General features: G+C 40.2%; 1 non-coding gene across 1 annotated transcript; it reads right to left on the reverse strand.

The window, feature by feature from the left end:
- Window positions 1-13,784: 13,784 nt before the first annotated feature.
- Window positions 13,785-13,891, reverse strand: LOC112089416. The gene has a single exon (XR_002901054.1). It is a non-coding gene; the product is annotated as a small nucleolar RNA R71 (small nucleolar RNA).
- Between the last annotated feature and the right edge of the window lie 7,623 nt (window positions 13,892-21,514).

The raw sequence follows: 21,514 nt of genomic DNA on the forward strand, positions 1-21,514 counted from the left end.
GTAAAACTCTTAATGTCTATTTTTTTCTTAAAAAACATTGTTTTCAGTACTATGACTCGTAGTTTGAAAATCTTGAAAAACCTAAAACGAACCAAAATCTTTAACATGTTAGTATATATGTTATATTCAGTTATATTATTTTCTTAAAACTTCTGATCAAATATTTTATAGTATTAAAAAAAACAAAATATTTTATAAGTTTGAAAACATAAAAAGAAGAAAAAAGATAAAATAAAGAAAGAACAAGAAGACCTAGAACGAGAGTGGAAAAGGGTAGGCTTGGAGGTGGGAGAAAAGACAAGGAGACCAATATCAACATCGCACAACACTGCCATTTCCTCAGCCTTCTTAAAAAGTCCCTTTTTGCGTTTTGAGTATTTGCTGCTTCTCTCTTTCTGACATTCTATTCTCTTCAATTCTATTTTCTTCCTCCCCATATTTTTTTTCAGTTGTTCTTCTTCTTTCAAGTGATCTCCTCTTATTTATATAATTTTATAAATAGGGTTTGGAGGAAGTTAATCTTGGGGTCATTAAAGATGTATTAAGAGATCTACGTTAAATAAATGTATTGTTTTAAAAGCTATTATCATTTTTGATATTTCTAGATTTGTTTTAGTAGACCTTAATTGATATCATTAGTTTCCCACAAGATAAACAAGTGTTTTTTTATTTATTTTGTGTTGATACACAAGTGGACATAAATCCTGATCATGTTCATTTATACAGGCACTTTTTTAATGCATTCATAAATAATGATCAGATTGCATGATATAAAGATGGTAAAAGTAGCATTGAATCTAAGAGAAATTAAAAGAATAATCCTATTTAAGAAAGATTGTGAAACAAAAATCCGTTTTTAAGTATGGTAAACAATATCATTAACATTAAAATCCCATAACTGTTATAATCTCTCTTGTAACTTGTTTTAATGCATCTAAAAAAAGAAAAGTGGAAATAATTTGGTTCACAACCCTTAAATTCATATAGAAGGTTTCACGTTCAGAGCTGAGGTTTTCCTTTTCACTGAGGCATTGCGTATGTTTTTTAAACCAAAGTTGAGGGCCAATTCAACCAAAAAGCTTAACACTACATTGTTGCAAAATACTCATCTGTTCAGAATTATTTGATGTTTAAGGTTTTGGTACACAGATTAAGAATTTATTTAAATTTTATTTTTTCTACACTAAAAACATTATTTATAAATTATTTAAATATAATTCAACCAATAAGAAGACAATATGCAGAATATAAAAGGTCAAAACAATAAAATTCATTAAATTTTATTTTGAAAAGTGAAAACATCAAATAATTCTGAATAAAAAAGTTTTATAAAACATTAAATAATTCTGAACAGAATAAGTATTACTTAATATGGCTATGAGTTTATATCTATTTTTGTAAGTTATTTACAAAACACCAGTCCAAATTGTACTTGTTCCACCGTTTTACACGGCATTCTCAGACCACCCGTCAAGATACTACACAAAACGACGATCCATATACCATTGATGATATTTTCTTATTATTTCTTGATTGTCGATTTTATTTTGAAATGATGATGGCGGATGTCTTGTTTAATGATTTTGTATTCTTCCTTGTGTGACCCTTTTCCTGCCATCTTGACTATTGGTTTTGTTTCTTCTTCTTTGAATATTTTGGAATTTTGAGACTTGTTTTTTAGTTTTTTTTTTCTTTTTCTAGTTTTCTTAAACATATATTTACATTTATGTTTTGAACAGAATTTTGGATAATGGGCTGCCATATGTATCTTTGTCGTCAGAGTTTTTTTTAATTTTTAGCCAAATTTTTATTGACTTTTTTTTCTTGGATCCCGGAAATGAAGTTGTTGACTCCACTGGGCTGGGCTGGTTGGTTGTGGCTTTTGAGAAGTTCAGTTTTTGATTTTCGTTTGAATATGTGCTAGTACATGGGATATTGTTAAAATGAATTGCTTAATCTTGATATGGGTTTGTTTAACTTTTTCTTGGTTAATAATAGAACAACGGTTTAAATTGTATTTGTCCCAACATTTTTGATGATATTCTCGGACCATCCATCAAGACACTTTACAAAATAAAGATCCATGTATCATTGATGATGTCGAATTCTTTTTCCATGACTATTGATTTCTCTTCAATGATGATTGTAGATGTTTTGATTAACGGTCTTATCTTCTTCTAACTTGTGTGAATCTTTTGATGCGCACTTTATTATTTATTTTGTTTCTTCTTATTTAAATAATGTTGTAGAATTTGAAGGCATGTCGATAGATGCATAATTTGATTAATTCTTCTTTTTTGTTTTTTGACAAAAAAGTGATTAGTTCTTCTTCCTTCAGTGAATCTTTTGCTTCCAACTTTATTATTGATTTTGTTTCATGTTCTTTGAATATTGTTGTGGAATTTTGAGACTTGCATATCTTTTTTTATATTTATTTTACATTATTTTTCTAACATATATTGACATTTAATTTCCAACCAGATATTGGGATAATTTATATATTCATATCTTTGCATGTTTAGGATGCATTTTTGGTCCAAGAATAGAGTTTCATGCATACATTTTAGATAGATTCTCTATGTTTTGTCTTTATTTTAGAGTTCTAGGACTTGTATTAAGTCCACGGGAGTTTTGCATATTTGCAATGATATTCAGGTGCTTTGGAGCTTATTTGGAATAGAAAAGATTATCGGCCAAAAATCCTGATCCAGTAAGCAGGAATCGGCCAAAATCGCGTACCAAATGATATTCTCTGTCAGCCAAAAATCACATGTCGCGTTAAGGTTTTATCGGCCCAGACACGTACCGCGAGATTGTATTTCTCGACCAAAACATGAATCGCGGTATGTGATCATCGACCAAAATTTCCAAGTGCCAAACGCTTTAAAGATCACCTTACCGGAAAGCCTTCCGTTCCGATTGAGCCTCCGTTGTCTGCAGAAAACATCAAGAGAACCGAATCACGGTTCTAGAACACTTGGAATCAATGGATTTAAAGCAGTAAGATGAAAGATATGGCCAACACAAGATGAACTTGTCTTGCATCCATTCCAGACCGATCTGATAAACCTCAAAGATCATCCCGGATGAAGCAAGGAGTTTGTTGCTACTAAGGTTGACTTCGCGGCTTCATATTTAAATTTATAACCCTAGATATCTGCAAGTGCACAGCAGTGCGTTGTAGTACTTAGGATGTCGATCCACAGAGAATCCACACTTCACCTGCAGAACCTTAGAACCAGAATTAGTAAACGAAGTCTAAGACGAAAAACGGGTTTTGGATAGGTTGTGCAAATTCTATATATGTATTTTAAAAGGGATTTGAAAAGGGATTGAAAAGGGTTTTAAAAAAGGTTTTTGAAAACTAGAATTGAATAAATCAATAATAAATCTACAGGATGAACAAAGCTCTTAATATTGATCCTAGTAAATTCTTAGAACTCGAGTCACGGACATATGACTACGCCACTGTCGTGATCATAACCAACTATCTCTTGCAACCCTGACCAGTAGGTTTCCACTCTGGCCCTGGAAGGGAAAAGATGCATTATGTTTAAGACTCGTCAACATTCACAGCTCGCCCATAGGTAGGTTTTCACTCCTATGGTTGATCTGCTCTTCTCAAACTAGATCCATTCCCGGAAGAATACTTTCGCAACACCAAGGACCTAGATCAGTCTCTAGTTCGCGACGCTAGATCCATTCTTTAAGTATAAGTTTAGAAGAAAGATTTCGAGAATTCGGCTTTGGTTTATCTCGCGAAAATCCCTTGCGAACATAGTCGATTCCCTTCGATCGAGCCTTTAAACTCATACCTCATCATTCCAAAACGTGCATAAAGTAAATAGAATAGACGTGCATAGGAAAATAAAGAAGAAAGAAGTAGAGAAAAACAGACAAGGAAAAGAAGAAGAAGCATCTCGATTTGAAAAGCTGGGCTCGGAGAAGAACTTCTCTTCAAATCCTTTAAACAACTAATCTAATATGAAGAAGATAAAAAAGAAATTGAAAGATGCATAAGAGTAAAAACTGAATTAAAATAAAGGTAGAACATAAAAAGGGTTCAAGAGAAATCTCTATCTCCCTAAACTAAGAACTAAGAACAAAAGAACATAAAAGCCCTAAAAAACTAAATTTGGTGGCTCCCAAAAGGGATTCTTTTGAGGCACACGAAAATAGGTCTCCAAAGATACATATTTATAGGTCTCCAACTCTCTCCTGGACCCGCGGGGATTGGTCTTTGAGGTTGAATCTTCATCTGTGCTTGCTTCCTTTGCGAGACTGCAGAACATGTCTTTAGTGCATCAAGGATATCCGGAGATCTAACCATTGGATTGCCTCCAAACCAATTGCATTTGAAAGATAGTTGTCTCCTATATAATAATTTCAATTGTGGGGATGATCTGACGGTGAGAAGGTCTTCATCGGATGTAAAACTTCTGACGGCCTGAATTTATCCAAAATGATCTTTTGCTCCAAAATGCACACCTTTTGCCTTAATTACCTGAAAAGAGTCTTGAAACTACAAATACTAGAAAATAATAGTAAAAACACTTAAAAGAAATAAAAAGCATTTGAAAAGCATTTAAAATCGATCCATAAAAGTGGTCAAAATACGGGGTTATCAGAGTTATGCAAGTTTTGGTGCAAGTGGTCTGTACTGGTATTTCTTCAAGGAGATTCACAAAGATAAACAATGGCATCTCTTCTTGTCAAGAATTTCTTTGCATCATATCACTTCCACAACCATTCTACAATCCATCTGCCATCCTGCTTCCTGGAGATTCTAAATCTATCATCACATCATACTCTCATTAAGGTCATGGAACTTTCCCGAGCACGTCTTATTCGCACTAAGTATAGTGCTCATGCGAAGAACCTACATTCCTAGGAGACATATGCACATTGAAAGAGACGCAGCTGAGTTATGATGAAACCTTCTCCACCTTCATATCTGAGCAGAGAAGAATCTTTTTAGGACAGATCGAGAGGGTCCCCATTCGAAGATCAGTACCTCAGAGAGCTAAGTTTTCTTCTAGACCAAAAGAAAGGATCAACAGGCGCATGAAGAAATTCCTGAAGAAGAACCACAGGTATGATGACGATCCCTCTGCCACAGAGACAGACAGCAGCCATAAGATATGGGCTCTTATCCATCACCTCGCCATACCCACGGTTCTACATCACTTTCTTTTCTTTTATTTTAGACTCTTTTGCTTTTATTTACCATATTCTCACCAACTTTTTCACACTGGGGACAGTGTGATTTAAGTATGGGGGAGGATGTTCATCCTTTACTAACGAAATTTGGTTTGTTTTGAGTTTTTGTTTCATCAAAGATCTTTCATTAAAAGTTTTCAAAAGGTTTTCAAAACAGGAACACCAAAAACAAAACTATGATGAGTAAGATCCATGTGCTTTGAGACTTTACATGATGGTTTCTTTTTGTGGTTAGTACTAGACTACGCGGTAGTTAAAGTACTTGCACTACGAACTCCCACCAGAGGATTTCTATTCATGGAGATCTTTTATGACAGGATATACTAGCTCATTTTATTTGGACTTAATATTGACATCTAATTTTCTCATCAGTGATTTTAAGAAGGCAACATGATATACATTTAGGACATCTTTACCTTATTTTACCACTCTTTGTTGTCCTAGATGACCAGTTCATCTTTAGCTGGTACCATACCCTTTACACAAACCATCATTTCGAACCTCATGCATTTTCTCTCTAGCTTATATCGACAGATATGTGCAAAAACGCCTGAGAGGGAGGAACAACATAGTTTTCAGTCACTCAAGAGAAAGACTGAAGGAATTTGGGAAACTAGAGCATCAAAAATATCTCAAAGCTCAATGGTGCCTCAAAAAGCCCAATCATAAAGGTAAATTTCGTGTTTCCTAAAACTCTATGTTAAAAGGCGACTTTCCCTTTCAAAAAACAAAAGAGAAAAAGAATGAAAAGAAAAGAAACTAAAAGCCTAAAGAGTCTAGGATAGCCGAAATTATTTGGATAAGGCTACAAGTATTAATTGGTGGATCATTGGTTTTAAAACATGGACAAAAATCTAAGTATTGGGGAGTCATGAGGAGAACCTGAAGAAAGGAGATCAGAAATCTTAAGGCAAGAAGAATGTGACCGGAAACTATGGACATCAACAACTCCATCCTCTCTTGCTGTTTTGCATAATATCCTGTATCTCCAGAAAAAAGTAACCCTAAACACATCAAACCTCAACAATAAACAGCCGTTTGAATACCTAGCCTTGAAAGCCTTGTTTATTATTCTTTTGATGAGAACCACTGGAACTTATAAATGAATGTTAAGAGCTAGTTGACTGTAAGATAGGTCTAAATTTGTAGACTTTCACATGACGGATCAACGCACTAGTTATGCCTGTATTTTGGTGAGAATTTTCTAGATTATACATGATCTGAGCATAATGATTGACTTTAGTTCAGAAGGATGGTCTCTGAGATTTTTTTAGTTCCTGCAATCTTCAAACCTCTTTTCTGGAGTTAGATCTTTTGTTTTGTTTGAGGACAAACAAAGGTTTAAGTATGGAGGAGTTGATAACACCTGATTTTGACCATATTTATGGATCACTTTCAGTATCTTATGCAGGTGTTTTCAATCAGTTTTAAAGGTTTTACTAGTTAACTTCCCTGCGCCTTGCGCGGGCTGATATAATTTTCATTTGATTGTTTGAAAATCTAATAATAGTTTGGATTCATTTGTTTTTATTCTTGAGTATAGTTGTTTGTTAGATTTCTTTGCATTTCAGTATCTTATGCAGGTGTTTTCAATCAGTTTAAAAGGTTTTACTAGTTAATTTCACCGCGCCTTGTGCGGGCTGATATAATTTTCATTTGATTGTTTGAAATCTAATAATAGTTTGGATTCATTTGTTTTTATTCTTGAGTATAGTTGTTTGTTAGATTTCCTTGCATTTTAATATTGGAAGATTTTGATGTTGGAAGACATGATCGTGAAAACAGTATAGAATAAAAGAGAGTAAATAAAAACATAGTAGTATTCAAATAATTTATTTTAAATAGTTCTGAGATCTTTTGATTATTGTTCTTTGTATTTTAGACGTAATTTTTTGAAGTACCGTATGAACTTATTCGATTTGATCATTTTTTATGTGTTTTAAACATCACAAATATCGTCATTCTATTTTTTTTAACTTTTTTTTAGAGTTTTTTTTTTAAATTTCAGTTTTTTTTTTGGTTTTGAAACGACATTCCATTACTTTTTAAATAGTTTTCATTTTTTTGTTTCTTTTAACATATTAGTTAGATTTTTTCTAAATTTTAGAAATATAAGAAATGGTAAACATTACGAATATAGATTCTATTTTTTTTTATAAAAATAAAGTTTTTGTTAAATTTTTTTAAATTTTGGTAATATATAATTTTAAAATGGTTTGATTGATTATGAAATTAAACATTAAAACCATAATAATTTAGACCGGTTTGTTTTAAGTATTTTCTTACACATATCCGATAAGAACCAATAAAAAATGACATGTAATTGTAAAATAGGGCTAAACGGTCTTTTTACAACCGAAATTCATTCTAGAGAAGCGAAAAACTGTGAAAATCGCTGTGAGCACGACAAATAAGCCAATAACTATACAAATAAGTATATAGATAAGTTTTTTCCATGTTTTGGAGTTTTAAAAGACTTTTCAGATTACTTAGGCAAAAATAATGCAAATTGGAGAAAAATCCACTTTTGGCCAATTTTGGACCGTCAGAAGTCTCACATCTGATGAGACCTTCTCACCGTCTGATCAAGTTCAAATTTGGACACAAATATAGGAGACAACCGGCTTTCTAATGCAATTGGATTGGACGCAATCCAACGGTTGGATCATAAGTTATTTCCAATTTACTAAAAACATGTTCTGCAATCTCGCGAAAGAAGCAAGAGAAGGAATGAAGTTTGGAAATCATAAGCCAACAACCACGATCCAGGAGCTTGTGACCGTGGTGAACACCATGCTAGCCACGCCTTAGAGCCTCCACCTGCGGTGAACCATCATTCATAGGCCTGGAGAGACTGCATTCTGCGACAAGCCCATTTTCGATCCAATGTCCCATTTTCAAGCCCAACTCATTCTCACTGCAAAAGAAGCCCTAATGACGACCACAAACACTTGGAGACCTATAAATAAGTATTTTAGAAACCATAATTTGTGTGTGCTCTTTTCCCCTTGTTAAGGAGGCACCCAACTTTTGTTTCTAAGGTTTAGGTTAGGGAGATAGAGATTCTTCTCTTGACCCCTTGTTGTTTCTTTTCATATACTCAGTTTATGCTATCTATTTCTGTGCTTATGCTTTATTTAATCATGTCAGAGAAGTTTAGTTGTTGGATTTAAGGGATCCATCGAAGGGGGTTCCATATTCGATTATGAATGCTGATTTCTTAACCATATTGTGGATCTCATCTCTTCTAAGTTATTCATACTGCATGAGAGTAGATTCATGACTTATTCTCTGAGCCTAGGATCGATCAGAGCCACGAGAGTGCTGTATCAGATCATCCATACCTAGATTCAGAAGAACATAGTCGCTATAGGAGTCGAGAGCTACCTGTAGAGAAGATGTGAGTAAGCAAATTCAATAGCTAATGCATGACCTTATTCCTGGCATGAGAGTGAGAGTTACTTGTCATATTTAAGTGATTAGTTGATTAAAATGACAAGAGTTGGTTAACCATACATATGTTTATTCCAGTTCCATGCAAATCCCATAAACAGGAAAAAATAAATCGCCCGGAAGCTAATTGTAAATGCTTCGACATCGATTAGAGTAAACCATAGAAGTCTAAATTGCCCCCTATGAGCTTTAGAACCCTAGCATGAATTGAATATCCCCTGAGAAATCCCTGTTAACCCAACAATCATTAGACTTTTTAGTCTTGTTTTATTTTGTGTTCTTATTATTTCAGTGACACAAAAACCCCACAAAAACCTCCATCGGTCTTTGACTTCGATTACTAATCCAATTTGAAGTTTTTGCAGAAAAGACAACTCTCCCTGTGGATCGACACCCTAAGTACTACAACGCACGCCTGTGCACTTGCAGACACTATGGTTTACAAATTCAAAACTTCATCTGCGACCCCTTTAACCTTAGCAGCATAACTAATCTCTACTAGGACTCTGACAAGGCATAGGATGTGTATTGACTATAGGAAGCTTAATGCTGCCTCTAGGAAAGACCATTTCCCATTGTCCTTCATAGATCAAATGTTAGAAAGGCTGGGAAATCATCCATATTACTATTTCCTTGATGGGTGATAGTAGATTTTTAGCCTACTAAGGTCAAATAACCTCTTGTGTTGTAGCACTTGAGGGTCAATCCAAATGGAGAGATTCTAGACACTAACTATGAGAATCAATTCTTAATCCAAGTCTAAAAAAAGGTTGGTGATTAAGTGATCTAATAACATAAAACAAACAAGAAGCAAGTAATAATTAAGAACTAAACAAGCAAGACAACAAAGAATAGACTCAAATTCAAATAAAGATAAAGCTAAACCTCTAGATGTGATCATTGATCAGGGTACTTTCAATGCTTAATTCATGATGCTAAGAAAACAATGCAACATTTGCAACTCTTTAGTCTAGACTTCCAAAGCAGATTAATTCATTCCCATAACAGAAATCTCTTTACAAATGACTTAATCAAGACTAATTCTCATTAGTGAATAAGCAATCAACATTCATAAGGTTCCAATTCTAAAATAACCAGACAGCCTCTTTGTGCATCAAAATAAGAGCTAAGAAAGACTGAATGTTATACAGAACGATAAAGCAAGCATCACATGACCTCAAATTCCAATCAACTTAGAACTCAAAGCAAGACCATTTCTTTCCCAAGACAATGATCACTATAATAATCAGCATTCAAACCTAACTCTCATTAGTGGTAATGATGATCCATATGCATTAATAAACAGTTCTAATATGTCATTTATGCTTCAAACAAACATTCCCATGGACTTTAAAACATAAACCCTTAAGTTAGATCATTCAGGCATTTCATCAAACACCTTGTGGGTGAAGAAATGCCTAAGTTCTAGATCAAGCTTATTATGAGAGATCTAGCATTAAGAGCAGCTAACTAAGGAAAGGAAATGAGAATCTAGAGCCTAAACATCATGAATCAAACATCTAAGCACCCTAAGAACTCAAAAGGAAAGAAAACTAAGAGAGAATGAAAGATAAAAGGTAAGATTCTTAGGGTTTTCTCCCAAAAAGGTATTTATACTGTGTTATGGACAGGGTCAGCCTAGAACAAACTGGGTACTGACCCGACTCAGATGGGTCTGGTGGGTGGTGTGCGAGATGTTCACGTCCATGGTGATATGTCTATATTTTACATCATTTAGAGTGCATTTTAAAGTCCTCATCATGTGTTTTCCCATGTAAATTGAGTCTTTAGGCATGAAAATAGGATTTAGGGCTTGCATTAGGTCCCAAAGAGTTTTGCATGTTTTGAGGTCTTTATCAGGTGCTTTGGGAGTCATTTGGAGCTTAAGAAGAGGAGCAGAGAAGAAGACGGTGAAGAAAACGGTCAAAAATGGTGAAAACCACTTGGAGGAATTTCTCGGCCAAATCTCGTACCGGACGGACAGAAACCTCGGTCAAAATCCTTACCGATCGCTCATTACCGGCCAAAATCCTTACCGATCGTCCAACCTCGACCAAAAAGCTTACCGATCGTTCAGCACCGACCAAAGTCCGTACCGATCGACCAAAGTCAGCCTGGGTCGAAGATCAGGCGTTAATACCGCGGGTTGAGTTTTGGCCGAGGCGAAAGAATTTTTACGACCAAAAAGCTCACCGCGGTACACAGCCCTCGGTCATTTTTCTTACCGCGGGAAGCTTTTCTCGACCAAAATCTGTCCTTGTCTGTGCAATTCAAAGATATGAAATCCGGGGAACCTTCCGGTCCGAATCAGTTGGCGGGGTCTTCAGCAAAGTTGGAGATAATCAAACAAAGATCCCAGAACAGTTGGAATCATCCAATTCGGACCAGTAGGGAGAAAGATACAGCTTCCGGAAGATGCACCAACATTACGCGCATCCGAGAACTGAACGGCGAAGTACAAAGGTCACGGCGGACGGAGCCTTGCCGGACCAAATCAGCTTGCCCGGTCTTCATCAAAGTTTGAGATCTGTGAAAGACCTTTTCAGAACAGTAGGGATCGCTCAATTCGGACGAGTGGTTTGAAAGATAAAGTCTCTGGAGTTCACATCGGTCCAAACAGCTTATTTTCCGGTGATTTCGATGCGGTTCAAAGATGTGAATCCAGGAAGACTTCCACTACCCAAGCTCCGACGGTTTCTTCACCAAAGTTCGAGTTTATTGAGTCACCTTGACTATGGAAATGGTCTCAGAGCATTTGGAGTCGTGGGTCGAAAATTACTGCTTCCGGAAGGCGACATGGTCGATACGGGCCCAAATATGTTGCAATACGCGCTAAGTGTTTCTTCAGGGCTCGGCATCATTACCTCGACATCGGCCAAGTCAAGGCTCATATTTTGGGAGTATTCTGAACTAGGCCTCGTGCTGACGCCTCGGCACGTTGGAATCAAGGCATGCACACGTAAGAAATGAAGCTGGAAACGACTAAGTGTTGAACGTGCACCTCGGCGCAATGACCTCGGCGTGCATGCCGGCCCCTGTTCGCTCAAACCCCTCGACTACCAAGCGCCTCGGCATTTCATGCCGAGGTCCATTGTCACAAACCCAGAATCAAGAACAAAGCTGCCCAAGAACACACACGTGAAGATGGATCGAAGACTAGGGTTCATGCATGTTCTTGACGAGTTCTTCACGAGATCTTCATTTGGATCTGGACTCACGTGCACTCCTCGACATGAAGACCTCGGCTTCACTCTCCGACACACCGTGGCACTCACCCATCAACCCAAGAACGCGGTTCAGTATCCGGTTTGTTCCGGGCTGACCCGCGACACTTTACCTTTGCTATATATACATTTTGAGACTAAAAACCTAATCATCTTATCTCTTATCTGTTTTTGGCTTTAAGAACTTACTTCTTTTGTGAAACTTGATCAGTCTAATCCGATATCTCGTTTTTGCATCAGAAATCTTGTTCTTTCTTTATTTTCTTTTGTCATCTATCATTAAACTCCTCATCATGACTAGCTACACGTCTTGCAAAAGACTTAATGAGCTCGTTATGATTAGTGAGTAGTCGTTTAAGCGGCTTTAGATGAGTAGATTAGGGTGCTTTCAAGGTAGATTAGTGGGTTTAGGTGTCTAGTCTTGCATGTTTCATTCCTTAACCGACGAGATCTCTAGGCTGGATCCAAGCACATCACTTGAGGTTCAGATCTGAGACATATCTCGCATCAAAAGTGTTTGTAGAAATGTCTGAACCACTCGGTTAAGGGTTTAAGAGTCTTTCATCGCGGGAGTGATAGTTTGTTCTCTTAAATGACATTTTTGAACTGATTCTTATTGCTGATTGATTCGATGCTTCTCAAAAGACATTTTTGTTATGAAGGAGAATCAGTTTAGATGCTTAATACTTTCATGAGAAGATTAACATGCCTTGAGTTCAAAGTTAAATGAAACCGCTTGATGTTTTGATTCATTAACCAACTAGTTGAACTTGGAAGCACCCGAGTCAAGTATCTCGTCTAAAGTCCCTTGCTTTATTACATATTATCATCATCTGAATCGTTTAGTTATTATTTGCATCCTGTCTCTGTTTAGATCTAATCATTTACTTTACCTTTCATGCTTAGTCGTTTGTTACGTAGCTTAGTTCAAAACCTTCACCTTTTGTCTTGACTTAAATGAACAAACATCATAGTCTAGTGTCTCGTTGACTTGTCTGGATTGATACCTCTTTGTGCTACTTCGACAAAGGGGATTGATAGCCCTGAGACCTAAAAAGACCATATCTATCAATTGGCGCCGTTGCCAACTTGTCGGAGCATTAGTCTTTTGTTTGTTCTTGAGATCAAGATTTTACCTTTCTTTGTCTTACTAACTTCTTTGCAAGTTCTTGTGTTGCTTTCAGGTGCATGAAAACCAGGTCTCGGAGCACAGAACCGCCTCTACCGTACGACGACAACATCAACCGGATTGAGAGGCGAGCTCGCGAGAGGGAACGGCATTTTGAAAGGCTTGGAATGGCAGAACAGCAAAGGATCGAGCAACAGGCTCAAGAAACCGAGCACCAGGCTCAAGCTAATCAGGCGCAGGCAAGCAGGAATGAACAACAAGCTTATGTTAACCAACAACAGGCTCAGAGGAACGAAAGGCTTGCTCAGCAAAACCAACAACAAGCTAATAGAAACGAGCAACAAGCCCACCATGTTCATCCGCCACCGCCACAAGCTCAGAGACAACCTCATCCGGTCTTTGTTGGAGAGAACGACCGAGCTAATGCGCACCAATACCGAGCTGGGATTCAAGCTACACCGGTTCAAAATAACAACTTTGAAGTTAAAGCTTCCCTCCTCAACATGGTGCAGAACTCAAAGTTCCACGGTCTAGCCGGAGAAGACCCTCTTGAGCATCTAGATCAGTTTGATCGGGTTTGCGACCTAACTAAGATCAATGGTGTCTCGGAAGATAGCTTCAAGCTACGCTTGTTCCCATTCAGCCTCGGTGATAAAGCTCACCAGTGGGAAGAGAACCTCCCGAGGGGTTCTATACAAACCTGGGAGCAGTGTAAACTGGCGTTCTTATCAAAGTTCTTTTCCACATCACGCACGGCTAAGCTCAGAAACCAGATATCAAGCTTCACGCAGCACAACAACGAGAGCTTTAGCGAGGCTTGGGAACGGTTTAGAAGCTACACTAACCAATGCCCCCACCACGGCTTCTCAGAGGCATCCCTCTTGAGTACTTTATACCGAGGTGCACTCCCCAAGATCAGAAACCAACTCGATACAGCTTCAAATGGAAATTTTCTTGGGAAAGAGATCAATGCGGCAATGGAACTAGTCGAGAACCTAGCCATGTCTAATGATACTTATGGCGAGGACTTTGATAGAGCAAACCGTACAGAGGGCTCTGGTGAAGAACAGCGTATGAAAAAGGATATCAGAGAGCTTCAGAGCAAGCTTGACAAAGTTCTGATGGCGACTCAAAAGCCAATACAGTTTGTAGGCGAGTTTGATGAGCAAGGGACAAGTTTTGATAATGTAAACGAAGATGGTCTAACTCAAGAGGAGCTGAACTACATAGGGAATCAGCAGAGGTATCAGCGGTTCAACAACTACAACAGTAACCCAAACCTCTCATACAGAAACCCGAATGTAGCTAACCCTCACGATCAAGTGTACCCTGCTCCGCAACAACAAAGCTACGCTCAAAAGGCTCCTTATCAGAATACCTTCCAGCCCAAGCAACAGTTTAGTGGGCAACAGCACGGCTACACTCAGCAGAATCAAGCGGCTCAGGGTAACAACTTCACCAACCAACCGCAGCATCACAAGTTTCCACCAGGGTTCAATCCGCAGCCGATGGGTAATCAGCAACAGAATCAGAGAACGGGTCAGAACCAGCTGGGGAACGATGTCTGTAGGATCTTACAGCAACTGTTACAGGGTCAGCAGAGAGTTGAGAGCCAGCACGCGACAATGCAGCAAGACATTAGAGAGCTTAAGCAAAATCAAGCCTCTACATCATCCCGAGGCCCGGCTTTACCAGGTAAACCGGAGCCAAACCCCAAGGAGTATGTGAACGCCATTACATTGAGAAGTGGTAAAGAACTACAAGCTCCAACGCCTAAGACTACGCTCATTGAGGCCAATGAGCAATCAGAGGGGGAGGCAGCCTCAGGTGATGCGTGTAAAGAAGCGGATTTTGAGAAAGAACCGATCAAGGACAACAGAAAAGAGGTGGAAAAGACAACTGAGCTCGAAAAGCCATACGTTCCACCACCACCTTACCAACCCAAGATACCGTTCCCAGGGCGTTTCAAAAAGAAAATCTTAGACAAAGCCAAAGCGGTCTTTGAGAAACACTTGGAGAACACGCAACTCACCTTACCCATTATAGATGCTTTCTTAGCTATACCACAGCTTGGGAAGTTTCTAAAAGATGCGATCCTCAACAAGACAAAGGAGCTCCAGGGTATGGTAATACTGAGTCATGAATGCAGCGCCATAATACAAAGGAGGTCTATACCAAGGAAGCTATCCGATCCGGGCAGCTTTACCTTACCGTGTGCTTTAGGTCACTTGAAGTTCTCAAACTGCTTGTGTGATCTAGGAGCTTCTGTGAGCCTAATGCCATACACGGTGGCGAAGAGATTGGGATACAAGAGTTACAAGCCGGCCAAGATCTCTCTTATACTAGCTGATAGATCGGTTCGCTTACCGGTGGGTTTGCTTGAGGATTTACCTTTAAGGATCGGTGAGATAGAAATCCCCACGGACTTCATAGTTCTTGAGATGGACGAGGAACCATTGGACCCTATCATCTTGGGCCAACCGTTCCTAGCGACCGCAGGAGCCATTATAGATGTGAGAGGAGGAATGATTGAACTACACATCGGTTCCGAGCATATGAAGTTCAATGTGAAAGAGGTGATGAAGAAACCGACTATTGGAGGTCAGGTTTTCTATGTGGAAGTGATGGAGGAGCTAGCTGATGAGCTCCTGGCAGAGTTGAACGCAGAGGATCCGTTACAAGTGGTCCTTACACGTGAACAAAGCGAGCACGGGTACTTGAACGAGGAAAGCGAGGTATACAAGCAACTTTTGGACCAACCGAAGGAACTTGGAGCTGAAGCTAGGTTTTTGGAGCTCAGGAAGAGTGGCCTCGACATCTTAGACAGCGAGGGGTCCATGGGAACAGAGGAGACACCTCGGGATATCATGACCGTGGCAAATCATATCGAGGCCGATGATAATCCGCGCGAGAACAAGGAAAAAGCCGAGGAAGCTGTTCCGGGCCAATGTAGCTTTGATACCGATTGGAATGAGGCAGACGCTCCCCCTGTTGAGCTCAAGCCTCTACCAACAGGGCTCAGGTATGCGTTCTTAGGCTTGAACTCCACTTTCCCTGTGATCATAAACGATAGTTTGCTTGAACATGAAGAACGTGCATTGCTTAATGAAATCAAGAAATTCAGGAGAGCAATAGGGTATTCCTTGGCCGACATAAGAGGAATCTCTCCTGATATATGCACTCACAGGATCCACCTGGAGGACCAAGCCATGTCCTCTATTGAGCACCAACGTCGCCTTAACCCGAACCTCAAAGAGGTGGTTAAGAAGGAGATACTAAAGCTCCTTGAGGCAGGGATCATATATCCAATCTCTGACTCTCGGTGGGTATCTCCTGTGCACGTTGTGCCCAAGAAAGGTGGTATCACGGTGGTAAAAAATGATAAGGATGAACTCATAGCCCAAAGAACTATAACCGGCCATCGCATGTGCACTGACTATAGGAAATTGAATTCTGCATCAAGAAAAGATCATTTCCCTTTACCATTCATTGATCAAATGCTTGAACGGTTAGCCAATCATCCTTATTTCTGTTTTCTCGATGGATACTCTGGATTCTTCCAAATACCAATAGATCCAAGAGACCAAGAGAAAACAACATTCACTTGCCCTTACGGCACTTATGCTTATAGGAGAATGCCTTTCGGTTTGTGTAATGCACCGGCCACTTTTCAAAGATGCATGATGCACATTTTCTCTGATCTAATTGAAGAGAAAGTTGAGGTGTTTATGGATGATTTCTCCGTATACGGCTCCTCTTTCTCCGAATGTCTTGCTAATCTTTCTCAGGTTCTAAAGAGATGTGAGGAGCATAGGCTTGTTTTGAACTGGGAGAAGTGTCATTTCATGGTACAAGAAGGTATTGTCTTGGGGCACAAGGTATCAGAGAAGGGTATTGAGGTGGACAAGGCCAAGATCGAGGTGATGGTGAACCTACAAGCTCCCAATTCTGTAAAAGGGATAAGAAGCTTTCTTGGGCACGCTGGGTTCTATAGGCGGTTCATTAAGGATTTCTCCAAGATAGCTAGGCCTTTAACTAGGCTATTGTGCAAAGAGGTGGAGTTTATCTTTGATGAAGAGTGTGAGGAAGCGTTTAAGAGGATCAAGGAGGCTTTGATCAGTGCACCAATTGTACAAGCTCCCGATTGGTCTTTACCATTCGAAGTGATGACTGATGCATCTGACTATGCCGTGGGAGCTGTCTTGGGGCAGAAGAAAGATAAGAAACTCCATGTGATTTACTATGCCAGCCGCACCTTGGACTCAGCTCAAGAAAAGTATGCAACCACCGAGAAGGAAATGCTTGCCATTGTGTTCACATTTGACAAATTCAGGAGTTATCTAGTGGGATCAAAAGTCACGGTTTACACAGATCACACGGCCTTGAGGTACTTGATGTCTAAAAAGGATGCTAAGCCGAGGCTTTTGAGATGGGTCCTATTGCTCCAAGAGTTCGACATGGAGATACTTGACAAGAAAGGCATAGAAAATGGGGCCGCAGATCATCTCTCAAGGCTGAGGATTGAAGAAAAGGTCCCTATAGATGATGCTTTACCAGAGGAACATCTCATGCTGGTCCGGTCTTACTTAGAGGTGGAAGAGGCCAACACAATCAAAGAAAGAAGCCTCCCATGGTTCGCGGATCTTGTGAACTACCTGTCTTGCGGTTTAGAGCCACCGGATCTTGATGCCTATCAGAGGAAAAAGTTCTTTAGAGATGTGATGAGATATCATTGGGATGAGCCGTATCTTTACGTGCTTAACAAGGACCATCTCTATAGGCGATGCTTGGCCGAAGAAGAGATCCATCCGGTGCTACAAGAATGCCACGGTTCAGCGTACGGTGGTCACTTAGGTGCATTCAAGATGGTTGCCAAGGTTTTGCAAAGCGGCTTCTGGTGGCCGACTATGTTCAAGGACGCTCAAGATGTGGTATCGAGATGCGAGGCTTGTCAAAGGCACGGTAACATATCCAAGAGGAATGAGATGCCCCAAAACCCAATCTTTGAAGTCGAGGTCTTCGACTGTTGGGGCATTGACTTCATGGGTCCCTTTGTGAGTTCATACGGAAATCAGTACATCCTTGTCGCGGTGGACTATGTGAGTAAGTGGGTCGAGGCTGTTGCATCCCCAACCAACGATTCAAAAGTGGTGGTAAAGCTTTTTAAAAGTATCATTTTCCCACGGTTTGGAGTTCCAAGAGTAGTAATCAGTGATGGGGGAAGCCACTTTATCAATAAGACTCTTGAAAGTCTTTTGAAGAAGTATGGGGTAAAGCACAAGGTGGCCACACCTTATCATCCGCAGACTAGTGGTCAAGTGGAGGTCTCTAACCGACAGATAAAGGCTATTTTGGAGAGGACCGTGAGCTCATCTAGAAAGGATTGGAGCAAGAAACTTGATGATGCTTTGTGGGCTTACAGAACCGCGTACAAGACCCCCATTGGAACCTCACCGTTTAACTTGCTCTATGGGAAAAGCTGTCATCTACCGGTTGAGTTGGAATACAAAGCATTGTGGGCAGTGAAACTTCTTAACTTTGACATCAAGACTGCACAAGAGAAGAGGGTTTTACAACTTCATGAGCTTGAGGAAATCCGGTTAGATGCTTTTGAGAGCTCTAAGATCTACAAAGAAAGGACTAAAGCGCTTCATGACAAGAAGATACACAAGAGAGAGTTCAAAGAAGGGGACCAAGTTCTGTTGTTTAACTCGAGGCTTAAGCTATTCCCTGGGAAGCTGAGATCCAGATGGTCCGGTCCATTCGAAATTCTTGAAGTAAGGCCTTATGGAGCGGTTGTTCTGAAAGGAAAAGATGGACAAGGCTTTGTGGTAAACGGTCAGAGGGTAAAGCACTACCTGGCATCAGAAACAAGAGAGGGAGCTACCTCAGTTCCTCTTCTTGAACCAGAATCAGCCTGAAAAGGTATGAAAAGTCAAACTTAGTGACGTTAAACAAAGTGCTCTTGGGAGACACCCCAAGCTTATCCTTGTAAATATTTCGTTTTTCATCTTCTTTTTCTTTTTACTTGAAGCTTTTTGAAGGGTTTGTTAAGTGTTTCAGGAGTTAAGAGGTGAATCTTGATGATGAGAGTAAGAAAAGGCTTGAAAAAGACACGGCCTGATGGTTTAAGTTCTAGAGCATACATAGCCTCGGTATCGACCCTCGGTATATATATATGCCGAGGTCACCTTTTACCGAGTAATAGCTTGAGAACCTCAGCTAAACTCCTCGACTTAATTTCACCATAGCCGTGCTTAAGTAGTTATGTGGTGAGATGACTAAGTGTGGGGGAGGCCCACGGTGTAAACACCTCGGTATGATTATACCGAGGGGCAAAGTTCACTTCAAACGGTCTAAAACCTCGATCGAGGCCGGGACCAGTTTACACCAAGGCCGGACCGTTTAAACCCCCAGCACCAAGTGTTCTCTGTTAATACAAATGACCTCGGCATGATGCCCTCGTGGTGGAGCGTGCCGAGGTGCCCGGCTTCAAGAATGATCAAAAACATGAACACTTGGGACACTTGAGTCAAAGAAGAGGGTTTGCGCGACCTGGGGGAAACACTTGATGGCCGCGGAGAAATTCTGGTTAACTTGAGCAAATGACACTCGGCTTGATGCCCTTGGGGTGGAACAAGTCGAGGCCGCTCAAGAAAACACGAGAAAAATCACTCTAGTCCGTACGGCCCACGTCATCCCCCTTGTCGCGCCATTTGGAAGCCTTTGCGCGGTAATTTGAATTTAAACGCCCGGTCAAAGCTGTTTTGGCGCGGGTCAACAGTCTCAGCTGGAGGAGAAGGGGGGGGACCAGTCCCACTACAGTCCAAGCGCCAGCTGGAAAGCGCGACACCGCCCATACCAGCCTCCATCCCGAGCCATTAACCGAGAGTTCGCCTTCTTCTCTCTTTTCTCTGCATTTCACGAACATATCTCTCTCATTTCTCATCCATTTCTTGTGATTCCAAGCGTTCTAGACTCGTTAGGGTGTTGTCTATTCATCATAAGCATTCCACTAAACTTGAATCTTGGATTCCCAAAGGTATTTGCATCTTAAAGAACTCATCTTTTTCCTTCATTCTTTGCGAGCTTTATTGTTTGTGAAATGTGGAATCGATTCTTTTAGAACATGTCGGCCTTTGGGAACAATTTTAAAAATTCCATCAAGATAGATAACATAAGAAAAACCGGTCTTTGCTCTGAAAATCACTTGTTCTTGAGTTTTTAAAATTCTTGAGAAAATGCGCTTGGAATCGGTCTTAATGATGCTTTGAGATGTTGAGCTAAACTGTTCAGATATCGTGTCTTTCCTTGCTTATTCTGGCTTGTTTTTACTTCCTTTGATGTTTGGAAAAAGCTATAACCCTGGTCTTGTTAGAGAAAAAGCTCTGTTCTTGCTATCTTTAGAGACATGTGCTTGTTGATGTACATGATTCTAACGGTCTCTTTGAGGATCTGCCTTGCAGATGACCGGCGACCGAGCTGTTCCCACTCATGAGACGAACAAAAACGAAGTCCAGAGGAGGATTACAAAAGGGAAAGCCGTGGCCGTGGCACGCAATGGTGGAACAAGCAAGAAACCCTCCATGAGATCCGGTGGTGAGCCAGCCGCCAAGCGAGCAAGGAACGCCGAGCTCACTCTGGTTCCAACCCTTGAACCAAAACGGAATGGGGAGCAGGCAGCCACTGAGAACGATGGAGACGAGCTGAGAGCCATAGTCCCTCATGAACCCGATTGTGGTAAGAAGGCCAAGAAGGAACCAAAGCCTGAGCCCGAAGAGGAACATTTCCCGACTACTGAGGAGTACTTGGACCACTTTAACTCTATAAGAGTAGCTCAAGGTCGGTTCTCTGATATGGAGCTGTTGAAGAAGCTTGAGATACTCGATGATGTTACACTCATCTTTCAAAACATGGGCTTGGCCGAATTCTTCATGATGAGCGATGTTGCTTACGAGGGGATCACACAACAGTTTCTTGCCACTTTGGAGGTTGTCATCTACCCCAAGAGAGATCCCAAGCATCTACATGGCAAAGGGTTCGGACACATTGAGTTTGACATAGAAGGCGTGCACTACAAGGTCAGTTTCAAGGAGCTTGATGAGATATTTGGATTTGAAAGGAATGGAAGCTCGCTTGACAAGTTTGTGTACCCTCGTGATGAGTTGGCCGCGTTGTGGGAAACGATATCTTTTGGGCCTTACTTGGGAGGCAAGAGCAAGACAAGCTGCATCAGGAACCCTGCGATCAGATACACCAACCGGGTCCTGGCCTCTACGTTCTTCTCTACATACAACCCTGGTGTCATTCACACGGCAGAGCTTGAACTGCTAGGACTTGGACTTAAGCCGCTCATCACTCAAATGAAGAACAAAAAGGAGTTCCAAGGGCCAATGCATGTACCGTCTTTAGGAGCGTTCTTTGCGATCCAAATGCTCACCTATAGACACAATGTGTGGTGTGACCGGAAGAAAAAGGAGCAAGGAGG

This window comes from Eutrema salsugineum, unplaced genomic scaffold (genome assembly GCF_000478725.1).
Source record: "Eutrema salsugineum unplaced genomic scaffold, Eutsalg1_0 scaffold_12, whole genome shotgun sequence".
NCBI lineage: Eukaryota > Viridiplantae > Streptophyta > Magnoliopsida > Brassicales > Brassicaceae > Eutrema > Eutrema salsugineum.